The following is a 7,653-nucleotide window of genomic DNA, read 5'->3' on the forward strand; positions in this document are numbered from 1 at the left end:
GAACAAAGTGGGAGGCTTCACACTACCTAATTTTAGAACCTATTATACCACCACGATAGCCAAAACAGACTGGTACTTGTACAACAACAGGTACATAGACCAATGGAACAGAATTGAGAATCCAGATGTAAATTCATCCACTTATGTGCAGCTGGTATTTGACAAAGGCCCAGAGTCTGTTAATTGGAGAAAAGACAGTCTCTTTAACAAATGGTGCTGGCATAACTGGGTATCTATCTGCAAAAAAATGAAACAAGATCCATACCTCACATCATGTACAAAAACTAACTCAAAATGGATCAAAGATAAAATGATAAAGATCATGGAAGAAAAAATAGGGGTAACATTAGGAGCCCTAATACATGGCAGAAGCAGTTTACAAAACATTACTAACAATGCACAAATGCTAGAAGAGAAACTAGATAGTTGGGAGCTCCTAAAAATCAAACACTTGTGTTCATCCAAAAACTTCACCAAAAGAGTAAAAAGACTACCTACACACGGGGAAAAAATTTTTGGCTATGACAAATCCAATCAGCATCAAATCTCTAAAATCTACAAGACATGGCAAAACCTCAACAACGAAAAGAAAAAACCCAACTAAAAAATGGGCAAAGGATATGAACAGGCACTTCACCAAAGAAGACATTCAGGTGGCTAACAGGTACATGAGGAAATGCTCATGATCATTAGCCATTAGAGAAATGCAAATCAAAACTATAAGGAAATATCTTACCCCAACAAGGCTAGCATTAATCCAAAAAAACACAAAATAATAAATGTTGGAGAGGCTGTGGAGAGACTGGAACACTTACGCACTGCTGGTGGGGACATAAAATGGTAAAACCACTTTGGAAATCAATTTGGAGCTTCCTTAAAAAGCTAAAAATAGAACTACCACACAATCTAGCAATCCCACTCCTTGAAGTATATCCTAGAGAAATAAATGCCTTCATACAAATAGATACAAGCACACCCATGTTCATGGCAGCACTGTTTACAATAGCAAAAAGATGGAAACATCCAACGTGCCTATCAGCGGATCAACAGATAAACAAATTATGGTATATTCACACATTGGAATACTATGCAGTGATAAAGGACAACGATGAATCCGTGAAACATCTCATAACATGGATGAATCTGGAAGGCCTTATGCTGAGTGAAATTAGTCAGTCGCGAAAGGACAAATATTGTATGAGACAACTATTATAAGAACTCAAGAAAATGTTTAAACACAGAAGAAAACATTCTTTGATGGTTACAGGGGTGGGCAGGGAGGGAGAGGGGTATTCACTAACTAGATAGTAGACAATTATTTTAGGTGAAGGGAAGTACAAACATACAATGCAGGGGAGGTCAGCACAACCGGACTAAATCAAAAGCTAAGAAGTTTCCTGAGAAACTGACTTGAACGTAACTTTCACTTAGAGTATAACAAAAAAAAAAGACAAAAAAAACTTTCTTTGAGAGAGGCAGAGCCAACATGATGCTATAGAGAGAAGCACCACACAAAGACTGGAAAAACTAAGTAAAACAGAGACAAACCTCAGTCTTGGAACCCAAAGTGTCAAATGAAGAGAGAAAGAACTCAACCAAGCACCAGAGAGAATGAGAAACTAACAAAGAACAGAGAGCAAGGAGAGATATGAACAGAGGTCCCATATCAGCTAACATAGCACAGATATGCCATCTTTGACTCCTGTCAGAGATTGGTGGACAGGGAGTGTGGGAAAGCATCTCACGGAGCTCCCAGAAGGAGACAGAGCGCCTGGTAACCAGTAATACACACTTTTCTACCCCTACCCTTCTTACCCTTCTTCCCTCTGCTTGTGCTCTACTGCATCCCAGAGGACCGAGTTTGCTTGGCCAGGAGGTGCCAGTTTTGGATTTGCCATACCCACACTGAGTGGCTCCTTCAGTGCCATTTCTTTGTTGCTGGATTTTTTTTTTTTTTTTTGCTTCTTTTGGTTTCTTCCCTGCCTCTGACCTCCCCCTCCTTTCTCTTGAACACCTAGCTCCATGTACTGTCTTTGCTTCTTGAAAGGCTGTGAAGTGCAGCTTGGATGGGGAACTGCTTCCTCAGTTCTGAGCCACCATGCTGGTGGGAGCCCTGGGGACTTTTTTGTTTGCTTGTTTTCTCTTTCTTTTTTGCTTTTAGTTTTTCTTCACTTCTCAGTTCCTCGTCTCTCTCTAACTTCTTTTCTCTTCTCCTGAATACCTGGCACCACGTGCCACATCCGCCCCTTCTAGCCAGGCTGTACTGTGAGGCTTGGGAGCCAATGCCCTGGTCTGCACAGCCATGCTGGTGGGATCCCTGGTGGCATTTCTTTTCTTTTTTCCTTTTTGTCTTTCTTCATTCCTCTGTTTCTCATCTCTCTACTTACCTTCTTTTCCTGTCTCCTGAATACCTGGCACTGTGTACCATCTTCACCCCTTATAGCCAGACTCTACTGCATAGTTTGGGAGCCACTCCCCAGTCTGCACAGCCACACCAGTGAGATCCCTGGGGGCCTCTCCCTTTTTCTTTTAGTTTTTTTTTTTCCTATTTGTTTTTCTTCATTTCTCAATTTCTCATCTCTTTCCTTCTTTTCCTGTCTCCTGAATACATGGCACTGTGTGCCATCTCTGCCCCTTCTAGATGGGCTGTGCCCTGAGACATGAGAGCCACTTTTTTTTTTTTAATTTTTATTAATTTATTTTCACTCTCTCTCTCTCTCTCTTTTTTTTCATTTCTTGGTTTCTTGTCTCTCTACTCCAATGGCAGATCCCTCAGCACTTTTTTTTTTTTTTTGGCTCCTTTTTCTGCTTCTGTTTCTCTTCTTTCCCATACTCAACTTAGCTCCACACAATACATCCTCCTGCCTTTCTGCACCACGGGCTGAAGGACACCCCCCTAGCAGCACAGGTATGGCCTACCAGAACCTGCTCTACAGTGACCCCAGCCTGCCTTGTTGGCCCTAGGACATGCCAGAAACAACCCTTCCCAGTCCCTCCTCTTTAGCTAGACCTGCCCTGCTGCACCATAGTTGAGTGACTGGTTCTGCCCATTGGAAAAGGAGGTGAAATGTATCGTGGTCTCAGACAAGCAAACAACAAGGAATGCAGTGCCTGCTTGCTCAGATGTAACCAAATAAAACAAAAAGCAGAACGAAACAAATAAAGCTACAACCAATAAATGAAGACAATGTCAAAACATATAAAAAACAGGACAGGATGGTTCTGGTAGGTGTCCAAAATAAAACATCGGATAACTTTCCAGTAGAGGAAAATGCACCGGAACTACCTGATAGAGAATTCAAATCTCTAATATTCAGAGCTATTCAAGAGTTGAAGCAAAAAGCAGACGAAAATGAGGAAAAAACAGACAAATTCATAGAATATACAGACAAAACAATGGAAGAATTCAGGAAAAAAAAGTCACAATAAATTTACAACTGGGTATCATACAAAAACAACAATTAGAAATCTAAAAGATAAACAACAAGATTTCAGAAGCGGATAGTGTCATAGAAGGGCTGAGGAGCAGATTTGAAACAATGGAGGACAGGATCAGTGAAATTGAAGACAAATACTTGATTACATATTTGTTTGAGGAAAAATCAGAAAAAAGAATGTAGAAAAACCCTGAGAATTTTGTGGGATACAATCAAAACCAAAAATTTGCGAGTGATTGGAGTTCCAGAACAGGGGGAGAAAACGTAAAACACAGAGAGGATCATTGAAAAATTGCTGACAGAAAACGTCCCTGTTATCATGAAAGATGAAACGCTGACCATCCAAGAAGCTCAATGAGCCCATTTAGGGTAGACTTCAAAAGAAAATCACAAAGGCATATCATAATCACACTCGCTAAAGCCAAAGACAAAGAAAGAATCCTGAGAGCAGCAGAGAAAAGCAAAAAGTCACATACGGAGGGAAAACAATTGGACTAAGCTCTGATTACTCAGCAGAAACCATGCAGGCAAGAAGACAATGTGATGACATATAAAACCTTGAAAGAAAAAAATTGCCAACTAAGAATAATATATCCTGCAAAACTTTTGTTCAAATATGATGGTGAAATTAGGACATTCCCAGATAAACAGAAATTGAAGGAATATGTAAAAACCAAACTGCACTTCCCAGAATTATTAAGGGAGTCCTTTGGTTTAAGAACAAACAACATTAGACAATAGCCTGAATCTAGGACACAAGATTGCACCAGGCAGATACCAACCTGGGAAATGAACTATCAAGGACTATTTAAAACCAAAATATTTACAACTGGAAACCAAAGAAGTTAATCTATAAATGACAACATCAGAACAATAAAAGAGGGAATAAACAGTGTAGGAATAGAACTTCCTATTAGAGAGGAAGGCAAGGTAAAACCAAGTAATAACGGACTGGCTTCAACCTAGGAAAATAGGGGTAAATTTCAAGGTAACCACAAAGAAAGTTAACAAACATACTCATCAAAAAAAAAAAAGAAGAAGAAGGAGAGAAACATAAAGTCTCAGTAAAAACAAAATCTACAGAAACAAAAGAAATGAAAAAAAAGTCCGCAAACAAAAGGAATTCAGCACAGCAGAGTAAAAGAAACAAAGAAAATGTCAGCATCACACATACACCCACACAAACTCACACCTATCAATAATTACATTGAATGTAAATAGCCTAAATTCACCCATAAAGAGACAGAGAGTGACAGGATGGATTACAAAAAGGATCCGTCAATATGCTTTTCTATGAGAGACACATCTTAGAAAAAAAGATGTAAATTTATTAAAAATCAAAGGATAGAAAGAAATATATCAAGCAAACAGCTACCAAAAAAGAGCAAGAGTGGCAATAATAACCTTGGATAAAGTAGACTTTAAAACAAAATCGACCATAAACTACAAAGAAGGGAACTATATAATAAAAAAAAGATGATCCATCATGAAGACATAACTATGATAAATATCTATGTACCCAATGACAAGGCTCCAAAATACATAAAACAAAGTCTAGAAGCACTGAAAAGAGAAACTGACAGTTCCACAATAGTAGTAGGAGACTTCAACACGCCAGTCTTGGTAAAGGACAGAACATCTAGAGAGAAACTCAACAAAGGAACAGAAGTTCTAAAGGATACAATGTCAACTTGAACTCATAGGCATATATAGAATACTCCATCCAACAGCTGCAAAGTACACATTCTTTTCAAGTGCACGTGGAAAGTTCTCCAGAACAGATCACATCTTAGGCCACAAAGCAATTTTCAACAAAATCCAAAACATTGAGATAACGCGAAGTATCTTCTCTAATCACAATACCATCAAAGTAGAAATTAACAACATGAAGAGCAAGGAAAAAAATCAATTACATGGAAACTGAATAACACCTTGCTTAAAAACCACTGGGTAATAGAAGAAATCACAGATGAAGTTAAAAAATTCCTACAATCAAATGAGGATGAAAACACATTATACCAAAACCTTTGGGACACAGCAAAGGCAGTGCTCAGAGGCCAATGTATAACAATAGATGCATACATCAAAAAAGAAGAAAGGGACAAAGTCAAAACATTGCCTACACAACTGGAACAAATAGAGAACAGCAAAAGAAGCCCACAGCCACCAGAAGAAAGGACATAATAAAGATCAGAGCAGAAATAAATGAAACAGAGAATAGAAAAACAATAGAATTGGCAAAACCAAAAGTTGGTTCTTTGAAATGATCAACCAAATTGACAACCAATGACCAATTTGACAAAAGAAAAACAGGAGAGGATGCAAATAACCCAAATTAGAAGTGAAATGGGAGACATTACAATACACCCAACTGAAATAAAAAGGACCATAACAAGAGTATTATGAAAAACTATACTCCAACACATTTGAAAACCTAGAGGAAATGGGAAAATTTCTAGAAACACACTACCTACTCAAACTAACACAAAATGATGTTGAAAATCTGAACAAATCCATAATAAGAGATTAAAAAGGTAAATTAAAAAAAAAAAAAAAAAACTTCCAACAAAGAAAAAAGACGCCACAAAAAAAAAAAATTACGGACCAATATCTCTCAGGAGTATAGATGTAAAAAATTTCAACAAAATTCTAGCCAATAGAATTCAGCATCATATCAAAAACATAATGCACCATGACCAAGTGCGATTCATACCAGATATGCAAGGACAGTTCAACATTCCAAAATCAGTCAATGTAATCTACCACATAAAGAAAAGAATCACATGATCATATCAATCAACACAGAAAATGCATTTGACAAAGTCCACCCACCCATTCCTGAAATGCTCAATAAAATAGGTATAGAAGGGAAATTCCTCAACATAATGAAGGGCACCTATACAAAACCAACAGCCAACATCATTCTTAATGGAGGAAGGCTGAAAACATTCCTCTTGAGGACAAGAACAAGAGAAGGATGGTCTTTATCATCACTCCTATTTAACATTGCGCTGGAAGTCCTAGCTAGAGCAAAAAGGCAAGAAAAAGAAATAAAGGGCATCCAAATTGGTAATGAAGAAGTAAAACTGCCCCTATTTGAGGATGGCTGGACTATATGAAGAAGAACTGGGCATCAGGGTTGAAGGAAGACTCATAATCAACCTGTGTTATGCAGATGACACAACCTTGCTTCCTGAAACTGAAGAGGACTTGAAGTACTTACTGATGAAGATCAAAGACCACAGCCTTCAGTATGGATTACACCTAGACATACAGAAAACAAAAATCCTCACAACTGGACCAATAGGCAACATCATGATAAATGGAGAAAAGACTGAAGTTAGATCCACAATCAACACCCTCGGAAGCAGCAGTCAAGAAATCAAAAGACGCATTGCCTTGGGCAAATCTGCTGCAAAAGAAGTTTTTAAAGTGTTGAAAAGCAAAGATATCACCTTGAGGACTAAGGTGTGCCTGACCCAAGACATGGTGCTTTCAATCACCTCATATGCATATGAAAGGTGGACCATAAATAAGGAAGACGGAAGAAGAATTGACACTTTGAATTGTGGCATTGGCGAAGAATATTGAATGTATCCGTGGACTGCCAGAAGAAGGAAAAAATCTGTCTTGGAAGAAGTACAACCAGAATGCTCCTTAGAAACAAGGATGGCGAGACTTTGTTTCCCATACTTTGGACATGTTGTCAGGAGGGATCAGTCCCTGGAGAAGGACATCATGCTTGGTGTTACGGATTGAATTGTGTCCCCCAAAAAATGTCTGTATCCATTCGGCTGGGCCATGATTTCCAGAATTGTGTGGTTGTCCTCCATTTTGTGATTGTAATTTTATGTTAAAAAGGATTAGGGTGGGATTGTAACACCACCCTCACCTAGGTTACAACCCTGAGGTGTGGCCTGCACCATCTTTTATCTCTCAAGAGATAAAAAGGAAAGGGAAGCAAGCAGAGAGTGGGGGACTTCATACCGTCAAGACAGCAGCATCAGGAGCAGAGCGCATCCTTTGGACACAGGGTCCCTGAGCCTGAGACGCTCCTCAATCACGGGAAGATTGAGGACAAAGACTTTCCTCCAGAGCCAACAGAGAGAGAAAACCTTCCCCTGGAGACGACACCCTGAATTTGGGCTTGTAACTTACTAGACCGTGAGAAAATAAATTTATTTTTGTTAAAGTCATCCACTTGTGGTATTTCTGT

This window comes from Elephas maximus, chromosome 2, assembly GCF_024166365.1.
Source record: "Elephas maximus indicus isolate mEleMax1 chromosome 2, mEleMax1 primary haplotype, whole genome shotgun sequence".
Lineage (NCBI taxonomy): Eukaryota > Metazoa > Chordata > Mammalia > Proboscidea > Elephantidae > Elephas > Elephas maximus.